The 25,245-nt window shown below is 40.7% G+C and overlaps 1 protein-coding gene across 5 annotated transcripts in view; it reads left to right on the top strand.

Annotated features, from left to right (window-relative positions):
• The window catches only part of FRMD6 (FERM domain containing 6), a 264,333-nt gene that overhangs the window by 29,710 nt on the left and 209,378 nt on the right, over positions 1-25,245 (top strand). For 3 of the 5 annotated variants that reach the window (XM_018054348.1, XM_018054346.1, XM_018054347.1), the window contains one exon: positions 13,335-13,436. The exons of the other annotated variants lie outside the window; for them this stretch is intronic. The gene's annotated coding sequence lies outside the window, so the exon portion shown is untranslated. The remainder of the gene's footprint in view (positions 1-13,334; positions 13,437-25,245) is intronic. 5 annotated transcript variants of the gene reach the window in all.

The raw sequence follows: 25,245 nt of genomic DNA, 5'->3' as shown, positions 1-25,245 counted from the left end.
AAAATGGTATGCTGATGCCCAGCACACAAAACAGAGAAGAGAGGAGTTGCTCTGAAGGGATAGAGTAGAAATCGAGGACGAGCTGAGCCATCTCTTCTTCCAGCCTCCCATTCCCCTGGAAGGCAACTGCACCAAACCTGGGACACTCAGAACCTGCGAAACCACTGGCTATGGCCATGGCTTGTGAACGAGGCAGTTAACTCTTAAGACAGAACCCATATAGCTGATATCTCTGGCACCTAACACAGTGCTCTTGATATGATTGGTCTTCACTATTGATTGCAGCCATGAAATTAAAAGATGCTTACTCCTTGGAAGAAAAGTTATGACCAACCTAGATAGCATATTCAAAAGCAGAGACATTACTTTGCCGACTAAGGTCCATCTAGTCAAGGCTCTGGTTTTTCCTGTGGTCACGAATGGATGTGAGATTTGGACTGTGAAGAAGGCTGAGTGCCGAAGAATTGATGCTTTTGAACTGTGGTGTTGAAGAAGACTCTTGAGATTCCTTTGGACTGCAAAGAGATCCAACCAGTCCATTCTGAAGGAGATCAGCCCTGGGATTTCTTTGGAGGGAATGATGCTGAAGCTGAAACTCCAGTACTCTGGCCACCTCATGCGAAGAGTTGACTCATTGGAAAAGACTCTGATGCTGGGAGGGATTGGGGGCAGGAAGAGAAGGGGATGACCGAGGATGAGATGGCTGGATGGCATCACGGACTCGATGGACGTGAGTCTGAGTGAACTCTGGGAGTTGGTGATGGACACGGAGGCCTGGCATGCTGCGATTCATGGGGTCGCAAAGAGTCGGACACGACTGAGTGACTGAACTGAGTGACTGACTGAGATGCCTGGTTAGCTTATTTCCATTGGCCATCTGGTCTTTGTGATACAGAATAGTATGGTAACAATTTCAAGGTCCTTCACAAATTGTTTGCCTTGGACCCTCCCCACCCAACACCTGATAACTCCTGAGAGGATCAAGGAGGCATTTAGAGCCTCACATCTCTCTTGCCAAGTGAACCATTGGTGCACACCTGCGATTTAGGCTCTACCTAATTGTAAAAGCAGACTTACTAAATTTGCCTGTATTCAGTGTTTGTCGTCTGGAAGTGTATTAAAGACAATGCTGTTGATAGAATTGTGCACAATAAAATGTATATGGTGGGAAGCAGGTGACTGTTACAAAAATGATGTAAACGTGCTTTGGAAATTATTCTGTGCTGGCAAGGTCATGGATAAAGCCTCCAGAAAAATGCGGCACTGGGGAAAGGGCCCAGCTGCTTAGATCAAGCATGCTTCTTGCCAGTTTTAGAGTTGTCCATTTCCATATACACATGCACACACACATTAGCATTTGTGTACTAAAATATACAAATTCACACATGTGGTTTGGAAACAGAGTGCATTAGCTGTTAAAAGGCTGATTCTCAACTCAGAATCCTCGAGTCCACCTCTTGCCTCTCTCTCTACCTGGGCACGTATGTCACTTCGGGCAAGCAAGTTTACTTTTCAGTGCCTCGGTTTTTTCTTCTGTAAACTGCGGATGAAAATATAACTATTTATCTTGTAGATTAAACAATTTAGTATCTATCGAGGTTTTAGAATAGTGCCAGACACATAGTAGCCACCCAATAAATATTATCTATTGTCATTTTATCATCATATCATGCTATGTTCTGGAAGGAATTATATAGAACTTTGCTAGGTGTTTCCTGGGGGAGAGGGTCTGCTGTGGGTCTGGAGGAGTCCTTTCCATTCTGTACTATTCTCTACCATTGGATTTGCTGATCTTTTAGATGGATCACTTTTATTTTTAATGAGAGCAGGGGTTTTGGTACAGGGAGAATTTTACTTTTTCTTCTCTATACCTCTCTATTAAAGAACACACAATCAAGGATGCTGTTAATACACACTTGCCCAATGCAGCCTAAGGTCAGGGAGAGGGGGATGAGCATTTTAGCTCCTTTTCTATCAATAAAGCAATGACATAAAATGTAAGAAAAAATGAAACAAAAAATAAAAACACAATGTGGGATGGATACATCAATAAATACATAGTTAGATAGATGACATATAAATACAGATTTCTAAAAGTACAAATGGAAGAAGAAATGAGTCTTAGGCTTGAGTTTAAGGGCCCATCTTTCTTCACATGATATTATATTTTTTAAAGTAAATATTTCTTATTTATTTGTTTAGGCTTTTCTGGGTCTTCGTTGCTGGGTGCAGACTTTCTCTAGTTGTGGCGAGCGGGAACTACTCTCTAATTGCTGAACGAGGCCGCCTTATTGTGGTGGTTTTTCTTGTTGTGGAGCACACAGACTCAGTAATTGTGGCGCACCAGCTTAGTTGCCATGTGACATGTGGGATCTTCCCAGAGCAGGATCAAACCTGTGTCCCCTATATCGGCAGGTGGATTCTTAACCTTCAGACCACCGAGGAAGCCCTGATGTCATACTTTTTGCTGCTTGATTTTTAACCCCTAGTACATATCTATCCGGTGGACCTCCCTCCCCTTCCTGATGTCTCTTTTTGTGCTCACTGCAAAATCTTTGACTGATGATTTTCAGCTGTTCTTACACTTCCTCTGGAGCAGGGTACACATTCACATTCTCCCATACATTTTCTCTAAAGGAAAATTCATAAAATAGAAAAGATTTCTTATTTTTGTTCCTTTAAAAGAAGGTCACATGCGTCACTTGAAAAATTCTCTATTGGGCTCAGACTCTGCCTTTGGAAGTCGAGTCTTTTGAAGGAGAAGGATGAGTAAATAAAAAGTCCAAGTAGATGCTATAACCACCGTGAAAGTAGTGAGCTCTGAGTCCTGCAAGAGACCTAGGAGGGTCAGGATGAAGGCCAAGGAGGAGACTCCTTTTCTGAGCCATGAAGGGCAAGAGGAGATTGCTGGATCTTTTGTCAAAGTATGAACAATCGGTTATAACTTGATCTTTCCTTCTTAACCAGTCCTCCACCAGGGCTGTCCCTGCTCTTAATAGTGGCTGTTCTCTGCTGACTGAAATCTACAGGTAAATGGTGCCTATAAACCAGAGAGTCAAGGGGATGCACTAGAGAATATAGTACTTTGCATTCCAATGGTGATTTTCTTTAAAAGTGGAGCAGTTACTGTGCCCTCTTTATTCAAAGACTTCTTCTGGTGTCTGCAGCCCACCTTGCCACACACTCCACAGGCAAGAATTACTGCCCCCAGGAGCAGTCTCCTTCAGCAGCTCAACCTTGTCGCTTCCGGTAATGGCTCTGAAGTGTGTGTTTCCCCAGAAATGATCCTGGTTGGCCACAATGATAGCTTCGCTCCCTTCCCTGTCTCCCTTTCTTGTCACCCATGATGCTTTCTTTATCTTCCAAATAAATCTCTTTATAAACCTCAAATCCTTGCCCCAGCATCTGCTTCTGAGGGAACCTACATGAAGACTCATGAGCAAAAAAGCACATTTACAAACAACTAAAGCATCACTTTCAATATTGTCCCTACACTCCCTTTACTGTCCATTTGACTCCTCTCCACTCACATGTGTGGCTCTATCTTAAAAAAAAATTACTGGAGTATAGTTGCTTTACAATGTTCTTGTTGTTTCTGCTGTATGGCAAAGTTTATCAGGTATCCTGAAGTCTGATCATGTGTGCTCGTTCCCCCAAGTCTCTCTGAATCCTAAGGGCTTTGAGAACATGCATTATGTCTCTCATTTTGTATCTCCAGGACTCAATACATGCTTGCTAAGTGGATTTCCTCTGGGCTCTGCCATCCTCCTCAAGGAATGATGCATAGCTCAGAATATTTTACAAAATTCCCAACAAGAGAGACAAGGTAGATGAATTTGGGGGCCAGTGTCCTGGAAGAGAAGCAACACTGATAACTTTTCCACAGGTAAACTTAACTCTTGCCCTGTGGGTAAAGCATGTACATTATGATATTTCAACTTGTTGGTCTCTAAAGTGAGGATTAAATAACGCTTGCCATGATTTATTGTCAGAAAAGTGCTTTGAAACCTCAGTGAGATTCTATATGATCAAAATAGTAGCCACTGTTCCATCATTTAAATAATCTCATTGGCAAAGACCATGCATTAATCATCACAGCTGAGTATTTTTATATTCACTGAACATCTTTCATCTGAGAACATCACCATGGTTTATAAACATTAACTCAATGTGACCCTCATGAAAACCCCTAGACTGGTCCTTGCCATGAATTGATAAACCAAGGCCTGAGATAGTTAAACAGCTTGTTCCAAAACATCCAGATTTGGGGGCAAGAAACTGGTTACCACTATATGAGTTAGTAATCAAGAGAGAGCCCTGTGTAAATATTTGAGTGGATGAGACAAATAGATCAGATAGGCAGACCCAGAAGGAAAGTAGCACTGTCTTCTTTCTCTGCTCTTCGTAGGAGTAATTGGGAATTCCTGATTGGGTCTCAAGAAAAAGCTTCACGAATAACAGGTTTCATGAATTATGAAAACCTTACAAAATATTTAACAGTTGCTTTGTGCCAAGCAGCTACTCTCTGTGCATTCCAAAGAAGCTCTTTCAAGTGACTCCATATATTTTATGCGCCTGACAATAAAAATAACTGTACCTTCCAGCCAGATAAAGAGGGAAGGCTGCTGCACCGTTATAGAAGACAGATGGGCAAGGCATACATTAAAACGGCTCCATTACAGTAAAATATGATCACTCTGTCTCAGCATCTGTTCCCCAGAGTGGGAACCTCTCATCAACGCCAGCAATTGCTGACGCCAATGGCCAGCAATTGCTAGTTGCTCCTGCTTGAGCCCTGGGATTGGCAGGTGAATTCCCACTTTGGCCAGCAGGCTACCAGTTGAGAAGTGTGAGGGACCCCATGACTCACAGACACTGTGTTATCTGTTCTACACTGGTCCCCAGAGAGCATCAAAGTCAGTAACCCCGGGATATGAGTCACAGAGAGCTGGGAGCACTAGGAAATGGCAGATTCTCCACCTGCTTATGCCTGCTGTGTGGCTTTGGGAAAATCACTTTACCCTTCTGTTTTTCAGGTCCTCAGGCATATGATGAGGCATTTAAAACAGAACTGTAATTTTCCATCTGTACCACGAAACCCCTGCATTTTAGCTTTTTCAGGAGCCACTGAAGAGGTTCCCAAAGGCAGAGCACCACCGAAGGCCAGAACAGAAAAAATCTTCTTGCTCCCCCTCAAAAAGTTTGAAAACCACTGCTTCCGATATCTGTTTTTCCTAAATTTGAGAACATAAAGGAAGTCAGTCATTTGTTCTGCTATCCTATGATTCCTTTGTATCAGAGTAATGGATCAGATGGTAGAGAATCCACCTTCAATGCAGGAGACGGGGGTTCAGTCCCTGGGTTGGGAAGATCCCCTGCAGAAGGGAATGGCAACCCACTCCAGAATTCTTGCCTGGGAAATCCCATGGACAGAGAAGCTTGCCCGGCTACAGCCCATAAGGGGTCACAAAGAGTCGAATACGACTGTGTAACTAAGCACACACACAGAATGGAACTGAGTCATGTCGGGGCAGAGAGACCTGCCAGCAAAACTGGTCAGTCAGTGGAGGAGCGACCAGGAAGCTTGGTCGAGTTAACCCTCCCACGGCCACCAGTCCCCACTTGCCATGAGGGCTCAGCAGAGCTTTCCCAGCAAAGGGTGCCACTTCCTCCTCTGCCAGCTTCACTGTGAGGGCCCTCCTGGGCCACAGCCCCCAGGCCTCCTACTCAGAAACCCACTGAAACCATCATAAGCAGTCTTTCAATAGTCTGCTTTGTGGAATGTGCTGGCAAAATAGCCATAGACCTACGAACACGGTGATTTGTGCTTCTTTTTCATGCCTTTTCTCTGAATGAATGAGGAAGAAAAGTGACATTTTATAGTGTCTGAAAACATGTACTAATTATGGTGCTAGACAGCTTGGGGTTAATCCTGGCTACTATACTTCCTAGTAGCTTTTTGGCCCTGGGCAAGTTACACAACTGGCCTAGGCCTTAGTTGACACCCCTATAAAAAATAAGGATAATAGTAACAACAATAACAGTAACACCTAGATACCTTTGGGATTGTTAAGACAATTAAATAAGTTAATATGTTTCAATGGATGTAAAGTACTGCCATTCAGTTAGCGTTACAGATGTGTTTGCTAATTTAGCAAATACAAATGCCTATATACATATGCATACATATACATATCCTGTATCTATATCAATCAATCAGTCAATAGATAAATATAAAAGGGTGCCCACTACTTTGTTCAGATACTAGGCTGGGCATTTTATCAATATTGCTCATATCTGTGTATGTATTATATACCCACTAGCAATCATCCCACCGTTATGGATGAGGTAAAAGATACAAAATTTCTCCCCAAGCGAGTGGTAAGTATAAAATTAAGGATTTTGTTTCCTAGCCCCAGCATCTCACACAGATCCCTCTCTGCTGAGACACACATCTTGAACATCTTGCCTGGCAGAGGTGCCTGGCAGCCTATCCTGGAATGAAGAACCAACACAGCCATTTATACTCCTCTTCTCATTAAAGCACACATTTTCTGCGGTTGGAACAAATGCCAGACCACAAGGATCTGAGAGACATTTTGCTGCTCCCTCTCAACTTTGTGACAAGATGCCCTGGAAGGGCCACCTGGTTACAGACAACAGTGCCTGCAGCAGTGTCTGGAGTCGCTCCTGCTGGGTCATGAAAGCCGACTATGACATTTTTGGGAATTCTGTGAGGCAGTTGTTATCACAGCCACTATTAAAAATTAAATTTTATAAACTCAAATTTTATTCTAAACAAAAGTAGTAAATACTCATCACTTCCTGCTTCCCGTATACATTTCACTGCTATCTATGCATTGGAGGTTATTGGCAGCCATACTATACAATGATGTGCCTCTGTGTATCCCTGCCCACCTCCCCTTTCAGTGGCATCACACTGGAAGCTTAATACGAGCCATGGTGGTTTCTGTGGTGAGTATTTACATCATAGAAACTGGCATATGCTACAGATCATAATTTGACTTGTTTTGTAGATTATATAGAGTTAGTAATGGGAAAATATTAATGCAGATTAAACTTAAAAACATGTTGCATCTACCACAAAATACTTACCAAGTTTTGTAACCTTACAATGTAGAGATCTGGTAGACACTAGCTTAACCTTAATCTGACCCTTTGATAAGATTAATATCACCAGTAATAAGATATACGGTTATTGTGTACTGCTTGATGTCTTCAGTCTGACCCACACTACTTTTCCAGGTGTAAGTGCTACCACGTCGTCTGGACCCACTTTTTACCTTCCTGCCTTTTACACCTGGCCATCACTCCCCTCCTTCCTGGAATAACTTCTCCCTTTGTCCCTGCTCAGGTTAATCCTGTCCCTTTACCAGGTACCATGTCCATTCTTTCTTTCTCTGCTCTCCATGATGGTCTCTGCAGTTCTTCTTCCTGCAACTCCTGTGTTACTTCCTGTACAGTTATTTCCTACAATACCATTCATTTGGAGATTACATGATATTTTGGATTGTTAGATTGTGTTTGTGTGTGTTTATGTGAAATCCTCCAACATGACTTTAAGTCTCTAATTGCAGAGACTAACTGCTTCCTTTGCTTCCATAAATCATGCCAGAAACTCAGTATGTATTCAGTAAATATTTGTTGACCACTTTTAAAAACAAATAACAGCCACCACCATTGAAGTCCTAGGTTTTATTACTTCCTTCCATGTTAAACTTTAATCTTTAAGCAAATTACTTGTCTTTAGGAACTTTTTACATCTGAGCCTTTCAGATAGAAGGATCAACATCATTATACCATATTTATGTAGGACTTGTCATCCACTGGTTTCAGTTCTAAAAGCCACAATTAACCTTCAAATGGTGATGGCAGTAAGAAGACAGAGCTCAGCCTTAGGTGATCCTAAAGCCCACTCAACCACATTTTGTAAATCTTTGTCAACCCAGTGCTGAGCACACTGGCTGGCTCTTAGTAGACCTTCAGTAAATGTTGTAAAATTTAGCCCGTTGAGGTCACTGAAGAATGCTTGCCTAGAACTGTTTGGGAAGTGGTATGTCCTACAAACAGTGACTGTGTCCCCTCTTTCATGTTTGCCTATACTTGGGTTCCACACCTTTTAGCAGCTCTCTCGATTTTGCCTCATTGTAACCCAGTGATGAAGAGAGTACCCTTCAGAGGAATTGCAATGCCACGTGACCAAAGCCAAGCCCCACTTCAGTTTCTATTGCGCTTCAAGAAGCGCAGGAATTTGTTCTGGGAAAGGGCAGGTTGGTGGTGGGGAATTGCTCTACTTAAGAATCTTTGGCAATTACTTAGCAGGGTTACAGGATTTATTTCTCAAGGTGGTTTGACTTACAGAAAAGTTGTCTTAAAAAAAAATACTGGGTAAAAACACGTTCCACATTGCATTTGTATGAGTTGCCCTGAATGCCATAAACTTATTTTTCCTGAGGCTGTTAGCTCAGAGCCTGAGTAACACACTGGGATTTTATGGGAGCCAAATGCAGGGAGCTCATGGCTGCCTCTGTCTGCATACTGCCTGACCTCCTGCTCAGTCTCACCACATGCTGGTGATCTCCAACCCATTCACCACAGTGGAAACCTTGAAGTAATCATCTTCAGATATTTCTACCCTTTTTGTCATACCTACTAAGCCCATCTTTAAAAAAAAAAAAAAAGAACATCCTCTTGCGCTATATCTGTAAATGTCACGGTCTCAAAATGAGGACGTTGCCAGGTTCTCAGGCCCAGGGTTCCTGCTCTTTCCTAGGCTGCCGTGCATCTCCTCTGTGCCATGTCCAGAAAGCATCTTCTGGGTCCTAGCAGAGGCTGTGCCTCATGTCGCTGTACACTGATCGGCTCCCCCCATTTCCAATGTTCACTGCAGGAGACTTTCCTCAGTGCAGATCCCTTGATCTCTCTCAATGGCAGTGAGACCCACAGGAGGAGGGCATTCTGAGGACCAGCAGAATTGCTGCTCCTGGGAGGGTGGGGAGAGAACTTAATTTGAAGCCTTGGATTGACTGGTGTTGTGCTCGGGTGAGGCAACACTGCTAGCTCCTTGCACAACCAAGGAGGCAGTCAGTGGAGGGTGGGGGCACACAGAGAACTCACCCCATTCCTGTCTGCCTGCACAGACTTGTTCACACAGTTCGAATGGCTGTAGATCAGTTCATCCTGAAGGCTACTGTTATTTTTCCCCTGAACCACATGCTTAAACCAACTTCCTCCACATAAACAGCCATTACACATTTAATATCACAACTGAAGGAAGGGGGGATTTTCTCCTACCCACCAGCAGTGTGTGATTCAGTCATCAGTACATAAATGTCAGTCACAACAGTGCCAGATGGTTGGATGGTGAGCTGTTTCTTGTGATGGTTGGACTTTCATTGGAAAAATACCCAGAGCCTGACTACAGGGAGTTCCTTCCCTGGGGGACCATTGAGATGCTTGCTTTTTAAAACCTTCTTCCTACTTTTCCCATTTTGAATACCTGTCAGATCTATGTAAATATCACCATCTCTCTCTTCTCTGCCCAGACAGCAGTCACTTTACTTAGCTTTTCCTTCTAAAACATTTTACTTAAAGGGGTTGTCAGTATCACTATGCTTCCCCGGAAACTGGGGATTAAAATTCTCAGCCTTCCAGAACGGGTGAATACTTGCTTTGTCATGAGAAAAATCAATATCTGCCGCCACAGGAAGCAGGGCAGGGAGCAACTGGACAAAGCCCTGCTCTTCAGCTGAGTAGCAGGGTCACTTACATGACCCGAAAGGTTATGCTTTCCTGCTTGTTTTACAAAAAACTAATGAACTGGGCAGAGGAACAGGAGCCCAGATAAGACAAGAAGTGTGTGCCAGGTACTCTCCAGTGGAGGGCACGGCCCTGGGAGCAGCCACTTGGCTGGATGCAGTCCTGCCGACCCAGGGGGAGCCTCCTGAGGAAATGAAGTTCCCACTTCGGGGAAGGGAAGCACAGTGGACAGTCCATCCACAGGCTGTGGAAACCCAGCCTTTCTCCACCCTACATGAACTGAACAGTTTTTAGACATTTTGGGCAGTTCTCTCTTCCGAGGCTCAGGGAGCTGCAAGGACATTTTGAGCTTGTTCTGTCATTTTTGATTAAAGCAGGGAAACACAGTACCTTCTGGCCTTGCAGAGCCTGAAAAGGTCTAGTATATCCACATTTCAAACCCCACTTAAAAAAAAGTTGAGATACTTTTAAATTTATTTATTTTATTATAAAAAATATTTTTTATTTATTATTTTATTTCTACTATTTTTTATTTATTATGATTTACATGCATCAGTTCAGTTCAATTCAGTCACTCAGTCATGTCTGACTCTTTGCAACCCCATGAATTGCAGCACACTAGGCCCCCATGTCTATCACCAACTCCCAGAGTCCACTCAAACTCATGTCCATCGAGTCGGTGATGCCATCAAGCCATCTCATCCTCTGTCATCCCCTTCTCCTTCTGCCCCTAATCCCTCCCAGCATCAAGGTCTTTTCCAATGAGTCAACTCTTCGCATGAGGTGGCCAAAGTATTAAGAGTTTCAGCTTTAGCATCAGTCCTTCCAGTGAACACCCAGGACTGATCTCCTTTAGGATGGACTGGTTGGATCTCCTTGCAGTCCAAGGGACTCTCAAGAGTCTTCTCCAACACCACGGTTCAAAAGCATTAATTCTTCGGCGCTCAGCTTTCTTCACAGTCCAACTCTCACATCCATACATGACCACTAGAAAAACCATAGCCTTGACTAGATGGACCTTTGTTGGCAAAGTAATGTCTCTGCTTTTCAATATGCTATCTAGGTTGGTCATAACTTTCCTTCCAAGGAGTAAGCGTCTTTTAATTTCATGGCTGCAGCCACCATCTGCAGTGATCTTGGAGCCCCAAAAAATAAAGCCAGCCACTGTTTCCACTGTTTCCCCATCTATTTCACATGAAGTGATGGGACCAGATGCCATGATCTTAGTTTTCTGAATGTTGAGCTTTAAGGCAACTTCTTCACTCTCCTCTTTCACTTTAATCAAGAGGCTTTTTAGTTCCTCTTCACTTTCTGCCATAAGGATTAGGATTAGGGTTTGCAATTCATCCCTTTAAAATATTCAGTAGAGTGGTTTTTAATATATTTGCAGATAGGTGCAACTATCACCACACTTAATTTTAGAACATTTCCATCACCTCAAAAAGAATAATAATAATATCTGTATAATCTGAGTTATATAGATATGTGAATCTGTCATTGAACTATATTCTTAAGATTCATGTATTTTCCTATGTGTAAGTATCTCAATTTTAAAAAGATTTAAAAATTGAAAAAAAGATATTAACCAAAGTTTTCAAACAGCACTACTCCTGTTCTTAAATACACCTTCATTTTATCCTGAACTACTTTTATATTTTAAGGATTACCAGATTTAATCAAATATTTTTTAAGAATATAAAGAATATGTACACACACACACACAAATGTGTAAAGGACCTACAGCATGAAAAAAAGCCTCATGAAGAATGATTTAAACTTTGTGCAAAATAAGGTGATTTAGAATACATCAATAAGTAAAATAATACGAACTGAAAAAAATTCTACAGAGTTTAGCTATCACAACCCTTTCCCCCCTCCACCCACCCCCCCCCCCCCCCGTAAGCAGCCACCAATCTACTTTCTGTATCTGTAAATTTGCTTACTCTGGACATTTCATGTAAATAGAGTCATATAATACGGGAAGATTCCCTGGAGAAGGGAAGAGTTCTGGTTGCTCCAAAACATTGCCATCATTTGGTGTTTCAGAGTTCTGGACTTCGGCCATTCTATTAGATGTACAGTGATGTCTTGTTTTAATTCACCATTCCCTAATGACTTATGATGTTGAGCAACTTTTCATATGCTTAATTGCCATTTGTATATCTTCTTTGGTGAGGTGTCTGTTCAGGGTTTTAAATCTAGTTTCTAAATGAGTTTTGTTTTGTTTTTTAGTTTTAATAGTTTATTGTATATTTTAAAGAATAGATCTTATTGGATGTATCATTTGCAAATATTTTCTCCCAATCTGTGGTTTGTCTTTTCATTTTCTTAACACTGCCTTTTGCAGAGCAGAAGTTTTAAATTTTAATGGAGTTTAGCTTATCAGTTGTTTCACAGAGTACACTTTTGTTGTTATATATAAAAAGTCATTGCCATGCCCAGGGATTTCTTCTATGTTATTTCCCAAAAGTTTTATACTTTTGCATTTACATTTAGGCATATGATCCATTTTGAGTTAAATTTTATAAATGGTGAAAAATCTGTGTCTAGTTTTTTTGGGTTTTTTTTGTTGACTCTGCCTGTTTTTAATTGGATTATTGGTCTTTTTTTTTTAATTGTTGAATTGTAAGAATATTTTGTATATTTAGATATGTCCCTCATCTGATAACACAATTTGAGAATATTTCTTCTCATTCTGCGAGTTGCCTTTTTACTTTCCTGATGCTCTGTTTTGCAGCACAAAACTTTATAATTTTGATGAAGTCCAATTTATCTATTTTTTCTCATGTACTTTGTGAATTCGGTGTCATATCTAAGAAACCATTGCCTGATTTAAGGTTAAAAAGATTTACTCCCATGTTTTTGCCTCATAGTTTACAGTTTTAACTCTTTGTTTAGGTTGATGATAAATTTGATTTTTGTATATGGTATAAAGTAGAAATCCAGCTTCTTTCTTTTGCATGTGCATATCCCATTGCTATGGTGCAATTTATTGAAAAGACTATCCTTTCCTATTAATTACCTATTAATTGTTAAAAATCAATTAACCTTAAAGGTAAAAGGATTTATTTCCAGACGTTCAATTCTATTTCCTTGATCTATGTCTGTCTTCATATCAGTACCACACTGTCTTGATTACTATTTTTTTTAAACTGTTTTTGTTGTTGTTGTTGTTGTTTTAAGTTTTGAAATTGGAAAGTACATGTCTCACAACTTGTTTTTCTTTTCCATTGTTTTGGCTATTCTGAGTTCCTTGATTTTCCATAGGAATCTCAGGAACAGTTTGTCAATCTCTCCATAGAATCATCTAGGATAGTGATAGGGATTGTGTTGAACCTATAGGACAGTTTGAGGAATATAACCATCTTAATATTAAATCTTCCAATTCATAAACATAGGCTGCCTTTCTATTTACTTGGGTCTTTTTTATTTCAACAACGTTTCATAGTTTTCCACATACAAGTCTTACACGTCTTTTGTTAAAATTATTCCAGAGTATCTTATTCTCTCGAGTGTTATTGTAATTGAAGTTGTTTTCCTAATTTCATTTTCAGATTGTTCATTGCTGGTGTGTAGAAATACAACTGGATTTTATACATCTTATATTCTGAAACCTGGCTGAACTCACCCATCAGTTCTGATCGATCTCTGTTTTGGTAGGTCTCATTTTGCGCCCTTCTCCCCATCTGAATTCTACCCTCTCCGATATTTCACTTTCTCTAACTTGTTGGCGTCCCTCTTGTCACAGGATCTTAATACATACTAATCTCTCTGCCTAGATCTCATCCTTCTCCTCTGTGTTTCTACCTGGTTGACTTCATCCTTACGCTGTCTCCTTGAGCTGCCCCCGCCTCAGTCCATATCTGGTCCTTTTATACACGTCATCACAACCCTGTATTTTTCCTCAACTGACACAGCTGTTGCTGTCATTTGTGTTATACACTGACCACTGCTATTATTCAACAGACCATAAGCCTCTGATTGATTTTTCTCACTATTATAATTCTCATCACTGTGCCTGGCACATAGTGGATGTAACAACTAAACTACTTGTCGAATGAAAAAATGATTGAATAGTTAACCTTGGAGAAGTATGGCCATAATTAAGAACTTTGGGTGGGGTGTAGGGGGCAGGGGGCAGAAGAATAGATTGAAGGTGGGGCACTTACCATCTGTATATCCAGTCTGTTCTCCTGGGGAATTGAGTTCTGGCATGGAGTTTTCATTGTCTTTGGAGAGCAGAGCCATTGAGTGTGTAGCTGGTAGCATGGGTTTTGCTTTCTTTTTTTCCCCACTTAATCTCCTTGCATGGTGATGGGAAACCCAGAAAGAAATACCCAGTCATTTGAGTCATTTGTAGATGAATAACCACAGTCTGACTTCTTATTTGTTTTTTACCTTTCCAGAGGTACAGTTGACTTGTTGGGGAGGGGAGAGTTTTAAAGATTCATCTATTTACTTGCCAAATTAATTCAGTCTAACAAAATTAGGGAAATCCCCAAACAACTGTTCTAGTGACTAGTGAGAAAAATATTTCCTTGGAACACTGCAACAGAAAACACACTTTGTGTGCTGATCTCCTGAGACAGCGCTCTGGAGCCTTCCAATTCACTGCCCATTCTGAGTGCTTCATAGCTATCACTGACAATAGTTAGAACATGGTTTTGTTCCTTAGTTGGAATTCTCTTCAAAGCCTGGACTCAACTCTGGTGCTTCAGATGGAAGTATTAAGTTACGAGTAATAGAGAACAGAGTAGCTAAGGGACCTGAAAAATGAAGCAAAGATGAGGAGGGCCTGCAGTTCTGTTGGAGTGTGATGACCTTCCTGTCCTATTCTTGAAACCGATATCCCAGTTGTCAGGCCACACAGAAGGAAAATATTTGCATGTTGTGAAAGAAGGTTGGGAAGTAGCGATCCCTCACTTTGAGCTGTATTTTGGATGATTCTCACACATCTGAAATCAGATTTTTTTCCTGGAGTTTCGAATCTTTTAGATATAGTGAAACATTACCTTATGAAGCTGCAAGACCATCATGGTGGGGAACACTCTGCTCTGTCTTTTTATTGATGACATCTAGCACAATGCCTGGCTCAGAGTATGGGGCTCAGGGAAAATTCAGTTCAGTTCAGTCGCTCAGTCCTCTCTGATTCTTTGCGACCCCATGGACTGCAGCACGCCAGGCCTCCCTGTCCATCACCGACTCCTGGAGTTTACTCAGACTCATGTCCATTAAGTTGGTGATGCCATCCAACCATCTCATCCTCTGTCATCCCCTTCTCCTCCAACCTTGAATCTTTCCCAACATCAGGGTCTTTTCAAATGAGTCAGCTCTTTGTATCAGGTGGCCAAGGTATTGGAGTTTCAGTTTTAACATCAGACCTTCCAATGAACAACCAGGACTGATCTCCTTTAGGATGGATTGGTTGGACCTCCTTGTAGTCCAAGGGGCTCTCAAGAGTCTTCTCCAACACCACAGTTCAAAAACATCAATTCTTTGACACTCAGGTTTCTTTATAGTCCAACTCTCACATCCATACATGACTACTGGAAAAACCATAGCCTTGACTAGATGGACTTTTGTTGGCACAGTAACATCTCTGCTTTTTAATATGCTTTCTAGGTTGGTCATAACTTTTCTCCCAAGGAGTAAGTATCTTTTAATTTCATGGCTGCAGTCACCATCTGCAGTGATTTTAGAGCCCAAAAATATAAAGTCTGTCACTGTTTCCATTTTTTCCCCATCTATTTGCCATGAAGTGATGGGACCAGATGCCATGATCTTCATTTTCTGAATGTTGAGTTTAAGCCAACTTTTTTACTCTCCTCTTTCACTTTCATCAAGAGGCTGTTTAGTTCTTCTTCTCTTTCTGCCATAAGGGTGGTGTCATCTGCATATCTGAGGTTATTGATATTTCTCCCAATCAAAATATTGGATAATCTTGATTCCAGCTTGTGCTTCCTCCAGCCCAGTGTTTCTCATGATGTACTCTGCATATAAGTTACATAAGCAGGGTGACAATATACAGCCTTTCCCTCTTTGGAACCAGTCTGTTGCTCCATATCCAGTTCTAACTGTTGCTTCCTGACCTGCATACATGTTTCTCAAGAGGGCGGTCAGGTGGTCTGGTATTCCCATCTCTTTCAGAATTTTCCACAGCTTATTGTGATCCACACAGTCAAAGGCCAGGGAAAATTAGGCCATGTTAAACAAGACAATGCAAGCAAAATCAATTTTGCAAATTAGATTTTATAGTCCAGTGAACTAAGCTCCTTTCCCATTTTTAAAAAATATTTGTATGGCTGCACAGGTCTTACCTGTGACACTTGGGAACTCTGATCTTCTTTGCAGCATGCAGGATTTTTTAGTTGCGCGTGGGATCTAGTTCCCTGAGAAGGGAACAAACCTGGGCCCCCTCCTTTGGGAGGTAGATTCTTAGCCACTGGACCTCCAGGGAAGTCCCTACATGTTTTTTATTTCATCCTGTTGCTCATGCCTCCATTCTGTCTCCTATATCACAGGGTGAAAATATTTATAAAATTTAATTTTAGTTGTTTAGAATAGATAACTAATTAATTATAGATAAATTCCATAGGTAAAGAAGTCAAATCATTGTTTTACTGCCAATAAAATAATATTTGTATGCCTGCCTGCTAAGTCGCTTCAGTCATGTCTGACTCTGTGCAAACCTATGAAATGTAGCCCGCTAAGCTCCCGCTAAGCTCCTCTGTCCACGGGGTTCTCCAGGCAAGAATACTGGAGTGGGTTGCCATGCCCTCCTCTAGGGGGTCTTCTCAACCCAGGGATCAAACCTTCATCTCTTGAGTCTCCTGCATTGGCAGGTGGGTTCTTTACAACTAGCGCCACCTGGGAAGCCCAAAATAATATTTAAAAGACAGCAATTCAGAAGTGAAAAATATATCTTACTAGCTGTGGTTTTACCTTATCAAAGGAAATTTTACAGTACTAGGCATTTGCATTGAAACAAGATGAAAGAAGAAGTTAGTGAAAGCACAATACTCAAATGTGTTTATATACTTTCATAGAGGTTAAGGCCATAGGTTAAGGCCAACACCATGTAAAGGCTACCCTCTTTTATCCTCCTATTTCAAATTACCTCTCTAATTAAAGACCTAAGTCACAATTAGAGTCCTTTCTTCTGAACTTTAAAAATCTGTCAATAATATAGATGCAAGTGTCTCAGACCAGAAGTTTTTGAATATTCATGGGAAAGTTTCCAGACCCAAAAAGATTCTCTGAGACAAAAATGGTGTCAGACATCCAAATCAGGATGACTTTACTTGAGTTTTACAGTTTGCAAACTGTTACATATCTAAATGGATCAAGATCGCTGAATGCGGATTTTCTTCCTTAGAATTCCTCTACTCTCAAAGCATTGCTTCTCATTTATATGCTGTTGGGATTCCATAGCTATTCACTGAACATTGATTATGGTGCTCTTCTAGATTCAAGGGAAAGAATAATATTTACTTCATTTTTGCCTTTTAATTTAAGGCACAAAACTCCTGTTATCATGGAGCTTATATCCTGATAGAGTTTATTATAATCCTGATCTGGTTAAGAGCCTGGGATCTAGAGGTTGTGTTTGATTTTTTTCTTGAACATTTGCTGCCTGTATGACCTTGAGTAAGTCACTTAACAATTCTTAACAATTCTAAGACTCATTTTCGTTGTAGTAATGTGGAATAAAAATAGTTCAGTCTCCTAGAGGTGTTCTGAGCACCAAATCAGGATAGGGTAGGTGCGTGGAAGGCAGAGGGAAGTGGAGAGAGAAGCCACCCAGTGGCTTTTCAAGGATCTTGGCTCTATACAGATTTGAGCGGAGGTTAAGGAAGGTCCTTTACTGGAATGCAGAAACATGTACCTGGTTTTAGGCTGTGCAGAAGGAAGCAGTAGGAAAGAGGAAGAAAGCATGAGAGAGGAAAAGGGTGTCAGGGGACATGCCCAGGTGCTGCTAGAGGTAAAGAACCCGCCTGCCAATGCAGGTGACATAAGGGACAAAGGTTCAATCCCTGGGTTGGGAAGGTCCTCAAGTTGGACTTGGAAAACATCATTTTTTATTCTGGTAAATTATTAATATACATAACAAATGTTACTATTTTTACCATTTAAAAGTGTAAATTCAGTAACAGTACATTCACCATGTAGTGTAACCATCACTATTTCCAAAATGTTTCTACCACCCCAGAAGGAAACCCCACACCCATTAAGCAGTCCCTGCACATTCCCCAGGCTTCTGACAACCACTGATTTGCTTTCTGTTTCTGTGAATTTGACTATTCTGGATATTTCCTAGAAATGGAATCATGCAATATGTGGCCTTTTGTGTCTGGCTTCTTTCACTCAGCACATGTTCAAGATTCACCCATTTTGTAGAATGTATCAGCGCTTCATTCCTTTTTCATGACTGAATAATGTTCCATTGTATAATATAACACTTTTTTTTTTAATCCAGTCATTAGCATTAGCTGATAGACATTTGGGTGTTTCCTCCCTTGGCTATTGTGAAAAGTGTCTCTATGAATATTTGTGTACCAGTTTTTATTTGAACACTTTTTACAATTCTTTTGGTTATATACCTAAAAATGGAATTACTGGGTCATGTGGTAATTCTGTGTTAACTTATTAAGGAGCTGCCAAACTATTGTGCACAGTGGTTGCACCATTCTACGTTCCTATTGGCAACATATCATGTTCTAATTTCTCCACATCATCATCAACCCTTGTTATGTTGTCATTGTTTTTGTTATAGCCATGCAGTGAATGGAAAGTGATATTTTCTTGGAGTTTTGCTTTGCATTTCCCTAATGACTAATGATGTCGAGCATCTTCTCATATATTTGCTTTGCTGTCCATTCATTCATCTTCTTTGGAGAAAAATCTATCCAGGCCCTATGCTGATGTTTTTCAGTTGCATTGTTTGCCTTTTTGTTGTTGAGTTGTAAAAGTTCTTTATATTTTCTGCATACTAGACTCTTGTCCAAAATATGATTTGCAAATAGTTTATCCCATGTGGTGAACTGTCTTTTTACTCTCTTGATAGTATCCTTTAATAAAAAATAGTTTTAATGAAAACCAATTTATCTACTTATTTCTATCCTTGCTTGTGGGAAAGCACCCAAGTTGATTTTTTATTATGGTTGTACATTAAAGCAATATAATCTTGTACTGGGAGAATTACCAGATATTATTACTCTCTGTTGAGGGTCATACTAGTGCTCAGTTGCTAAGTCACGTACAACTCTCTGCAAGCCCATGGACTGTAGCCTACCAGGTTCCTCTGTCCATGGGATTACCCAAGCAGGAATATAGGAATGGGTTAGTATATTCCTAATAGTCAGATTTTTTTAGATGTGTATATATTGGATTGGCCAAAAAGTTCTTTCAGGTTTTTCCTGTGGATTTGAGAGTCTTGAGGAGATAAAAATGTGAGAGGATAAAAAGATCATGGCAGATAAGAAGTTTCTAAAAGGGAATTAAGACCAAAGTGTTGTAGAGCTCTATACAGTCAGCAAAAACAAGACTGGGAGCTGACTGTCGCTCGGATCATGAACTCCTTATTGCCAAATTCAGACTGAAATTGAAGAAAGTGGAGAAAACCACTAGACCGTTCAGGTATGACCTAAATCAAATCCCTTATGAATATACAGTGGAAGTGAGAAATAGATTTAAGGGACTAGATCTGATAGACAAAGTGCCTGATGAACTATGGATGGTGTTTTGTGACATTGTACAGGAGATAGGAATCAAGACCGTCCCCAAGAAAAAGAAATGCAAAAAAGCAAAATGGCTATCTGAGGAGGCCTTACAAAGAGCTGTGAAAAGAAGAGACGCGAAAAGCAAAGGAGAAAAGGAAAGATATACCCATTTGAATGCAGAGTTCCAAACAATAGCAAGGAGAGACAAGAAAGCCTTCTTCAGCGATCAATGCAAAGAAATAGAGGAAAACAATAGAATGGGAAAGACTAGAGATCTCTTCAAGAAAATTAGAGATACCAATGGAACATTTCATGCAAAGATGGGCTCAATAAAGGACAGAAATGGTATGGACCTAACAGAAGCAGAAGATATTAAGAAGAGGTGGCAAGAATACACACAAGAACTGTACAAAAAAAGATTTTCACGACCCAGATAATCATGATGGTGTGATCACTCACCTAGAGCCAGACATCCGGGAATGTGAAGTCATGTGGGCCTTAGGAAGCATCACTATGAACAAAGCTAGTGGAGGTGATGGAATTCCAGTTGAACTATTTCAAATCCTGAAAGATGATGCTGTGAAAGTGCTGCACTCAATATGCCAGCAAATTTGGAAAACTCAGCAGTGGGACACAGGACTGGAAAAGGTCAGTTTTCATTCCAATCCCAAGAAAGGCAATGCCAAAAAATGCTCAAACTACCACACAATTGCACTCATCTCACATGCTAGTAAAGTAATGCTTAAAATTCTCCAAGCCAGGCAATACATGAGCCGTGTACTTCCAGATGTTCAAGCTGGTTTTAGAAAAGGCAGAGGAATCAGAGATCAAATTGCCAACATCTGCTGGATCATGGAAAAAGGAAGAGAGTTCCATAAAAACATCTATTTCTGCTTTATTGACTATGCCAAAGCCTTTGACTGTGTGGATGACAATAAACTTGAAAATTCTGAAAGAGATGGGAATACCAGACCACCTAACCTGCCTCTTGAGAAACCTGTATGCATGTCAGGAAGCAATAGTTAAAACTGGACATGGAACAACAGACTGGTTCCAAATAGGAAAAGGAGTACGTCAAGGCTGTATATTGTCACCCTGCTTAGTTAACTTACATGTAGAGTACATCCTGAGAAACGCTGGGCTGGAGGAAGCACAAGCTGGAATCAAGATTGCCAGGAGAAATATCGATAACCTCAGATATGCAGATGACACCACCCTCATGGTAGAAAGAGAAGAAGAACTAAAGAGCCTCTTGATGAAAGTGGAAGAGGAGAGTGAAAAAATTAGCTTAAAGCTCAACATTCAGAAAACTAACATCATGGCATCTAGTCCCATCACATCATGGGAAATAGATGGGGAAACAGTGGAAACAGTGGCTGACTTTATTTTTCTGGGCTCCAAAATCACTGCAGATGTTGATTGCAGCTATGAAATTAAAAGATGCTTACTCCTTGGAAGGAAAGTTATGACTAACCTAGATAGCATATTGAAAAGCAGAGACATTACTTTGCCAACAAAGGTCCATCTAGTCAAGGCTATGATTTTTCCAGTAGTCATGTATGGATGTGAGAGTTGGACTATAAAGAAAGCTGGGCACTGAAGAATTGATGCTTTTGAACTATGGTGTTGGAGAAGACTGTTGAGAGTCCCTTGGAATGCAAAGAGATCAACCAGTCCATCCTAAAGGAGATCAGTCCTGGGTGTTCATTGGAAAGACTGATGTTGAAGCTGAAACTCCAATATTTTGGCCACCTCGTGCGAAGAGCTGACTCACTTGAAAGGACCCTGATGCTGGGAAAGATTGAGGGCAGGAGGAGAAGGGGATGACAGAAGATGAGATGGTTGGGTGGCGTCGCCAACTCGTTGGACATGGGTTTGGGTAAACTCCGGGAGTGAAGATCATGGCATCTGGTCCCATCACTTCATGGCAAATAGTGGGGAAACAGTAGAAACAGTGTCAGACTTTATTTTGGGGGGCTCCAAAATCACTGCAGATGGTGACTGCAGCCATGAAATTAAAAGACACTTACTCCTTGGAAGAAAAGTTATGACCAACCTAGATAGCATATTCAAAAGCAGAGACATTACTTTGCCGATTAAGGTCCATCTAGTCAAGGCTATGGTTTTTCCAGTGGTCATGTATGGATGTGAGAGTTGGACTGTGAAGAAGGCTGAGCGCCAAAGAATTGATGCGTTTGAACTGTGGTGTTGGAAAAGACTCTGGAGAGTCCTTTGGACTGCAAAGAGATCCAACCAGTCCATTCTGAAGGAGATCAACCCTGAGATTTCTTTGGAAGGAATGATGCTAAAGCTGAAGCTCCAGTACTTTGGCCACCTCATGTGAAGAGTTGACTCATTGGAAAAACTCTGATGCTGGGAGGGATTGGGGGCAGGAGGAGAAGGGGATGACCCAGGATGAGATGGCTGGATGGCATCACCGACTCGATGAACGTGAGTCTGAGTGAACTCCGGGAGATGGTGATGGACAGGGAGGCCTGGCGTGCTGCGATTCATGGGGTCGCAACGAGTTGGACATGACTGAGCGACTGAACTGAACTGAACTGAACTGTTGATGGACAGGGAGGCCTGGCATGCTACAGTTCATGGAGCTCAAAGAGTCGGATACAACTGAGCGACTGAACTGAACTGTTGTGGGGTTACAGAAGAAACACTAATGATATCATTAAGGCAGTGGGGTCTCAAGAGAGGTTTTCTGAGCAAGGGAATTCCACAAATAAACTTAATTTTTAGAAATATAACTTTGGCAGCATGTGAGAGTGCATTGGACTAGATCAGACAAAAATTGGTCGGTAAGATCAGTAAAAATGGGTATTTTGGCAATAATTCTTCCCATATCCTTCTAAAAAATTTTTTATTTTATTTATTTATTTATTTTTGGCTGTGCCAGTTGTTCGTTGCTGCACACCGGCTTTCTCAAGTTGGGGTGAGGGGAGCTACTCTTCACTGTGGTACACAGGCTTCTCATTGAGGTGGCTTCTCTTGTTGTGGAGCACGCCTTCCAGGCATGCAGGCTTCAGTAGTTGTGGCACACAGGTCAGTTGCCCTGCAGCATATCGGATTTTCCCGGGCCAGGGATTGAACCGGTATTCCTTGCGTTGCAAGGCAGATTCTTAACCACAGAATCACCAGGGAAACCCTTCCCATATCTTTTTATTCATCCCTTAGGAATGTTCTACAGTGTTTGAAATATTGGTATGAGGTGTGTTTTCTTAAACTTTCATTATGGAAAGCTTCAAACATCTGAAAACTCTGACTAGTAAACAGATTCCGTGTACCTATCAGCACAGATTCAACTTTTATCCACCCATGGCCAATCTCATTTTATCCATGTCATCTACCAATGTCTCCCTTCCCAGATATTTTAAGGCAAATCCTAGACACCATATTATTTCATCTGTAAATACTTTATTATGTGACTCCAACAGATAAGCACTCTTTTAAAAATACAATCTTAATATGATTTGTTGATGTTGTTCAGTTGCCCAGTCATTTCCAACTCCGTGATCCCATGGACTGCAGCATGCCAGGTCTCCCTGTCCCTCACCATCTCCTGAAGTTTGCCCAAGTTCATGTCCATTGCATTGGTGATGCCATCCAACCATCTCATTTTCTGATGCCCTCTTCTTCTGCCCTCAATCTTTTCAGGCATCAGGGACTTTTCCAATGAGTCAGCTGTTTGCATCGGATGACCAAAATACTGGAGCTTCGGCTTTAGCATCATTCCTTCCAATGAATATTCAGGGTTGATTTCCCTCAGTATGATTATCCTACCTAAGTAAACTTAATTTCTCAATGGTATTAGGTTTTAAAAACTAAACAATTGATGTAAATATTCACATATAAAATTGCATCCTATTTCCTATAGAGAACTAGTACCTTTAGTAATGGATAGGGGTATGATCGAGTTTCCTGAAAAATAATGGCCAGCTAAAAATTGACACTTGCCATCTGCCTTTATAAGGATTAAATCACAAGCTGCTATGATCACTGACCTTCAATACCCTCTGAAAGAAGTTCAGGGTGGAGATCAGGAATGAGGCACTCTGTGCTCTGGGAAAAACTGGCAGAGCAGGCCTTCAGATAGTTAGATATTTTCAGGAGAAGGTCTTATGAGCCCAATTCTTGCATTTTCTCATCTCTGGAAAAGCAGTAAAATCCTTCATGGTGATGTCTGCTCCTCATGACTAGCAGTAAATTTCTACAAAAATATATGCTTAATTGTATGTACTACCCCCTTCACAAAAATCACATATACACTGACCCTACCTCTTTGGAGCAGCTTCTCAAGCTATTTGAAATGCTGGCTCATGGGCTGTAGTCCTCACTTTGCCCGCAGTAATTAACGCACAACTCTCACACTGTATTTTTTCAGTCAACACTAAAAATGATGCTTCTTAAAATATACACAAAATATATAACTCCTAGAGCCACTTTTAGTTATTAGTTCTATTACATGTGTTTAGTGGGGAAGTTTCTACTTTGTTATAATTTACTGTTTGAAAATAATGTGTATAAATTGAGTTGCAGAGAAATAATCTTTGAGATTTTTTTTCTTTTTGCTCAATACTAATTCCTCACATTTGTGCAGTGCCTTGAATCTTCTGAAGTGCTTTTATGCCTGTTATCTAGTGAACACTAATAGCTCTGCTGTGCAAAGATGTCAATTATCTAATGTGTATAATTGTTATCAATTTTACTTTGCTGTGGCTTTTAGACTTAGATGGAAATAATAAACAACATATGCAAAATCCTTTACTTATGAGTCAAGAAAGGCTGTAGTCAGTCCTGCATGCATGATGAAAGGGAAGCACTGTGGGTTATATCTTATCAGTTATAATTTACTGAATTTTCCATAGTATGAGAATATTTGGTACTAAAGTGGGCGCACGCACGCATACACACACACACACACACAAGTGCAATGACTTTAAATCCATAGTTTTAACTCAGTATTTTTCATGGGCTCAAAACCCACACATAAATTTCCTGGAAACCTCTTGGAAAGGTTTGGGGTAAAATTAAGACACATGGAACACTTGAATTGGGACAGGGTTTAGCGCTGAAACATGCTGATAAATCATCCTTGATTGGTGCTTCATTCTTTTTTAATCATTTCTTCAATTTTCGTTAACATTCCCAGACATACTAGACAGAGAAAGATTATCTTCAAAACACTCGGTAGCAGAAGAGCTTGGTGACTGTTACTCATAGTTGTTAATACAAATGCTATATTTATTGTAGATTCTTGGCTCTTTATTGGTAAAATATAGAAGACTCAAATGCTCTTTAAATAGCCCCTCTAAATATAATTTATCTAAATGCAAAGGATATTTGAAATATTTTGCAACCTCATATGCTTTTCTCAAATAAACGATGAAAACCTGCCCCATGATTTGAAAGGGCTGTAGAGATTGAGCGCTGGAGTAACTAACACAGGCCAGGGTTTACACATTGCTGGGTTTGGGTAAACTGCATAGTCTCTGGGATTCCAGTTACTCCAGTGTTGTATTAGACTATTTGACTGGTTGCCAAGGGCTAATCGTTAAGTATGCAAGAATTTTTCAAGCCACTGTTTAAACCATTGGCTGCTTAAAATCAGCTATAGTGGGAGAATTTATACCACAGAAATTGGCAAACTCTGTAAATCAGGGTTTTCCCCCTAAATTAGGTCCCTGGACCTAATTCTAATATGTGTATTGGTGGGATGGGGGTGGTTTCCCTCATG

The sequence above is a fragment of the Capra hircus genome, chromosome 10, assembly GCF_001704415.2.
Source record: "Capra hircus breed San Clemente chromosome 10, ASM170441v1, whole genome shotgun sequence".
NCBI lineage: Eukaryota > Metazoa > Chordata > Mammalia > Artiodactyla > Bovidae > Capra > Capra hircus.
The sequence above is the reverse complement of the archived record's forward strand: the minus strand, read 5'-3'. Positions and strand labels throughout refer to the sequence as shown.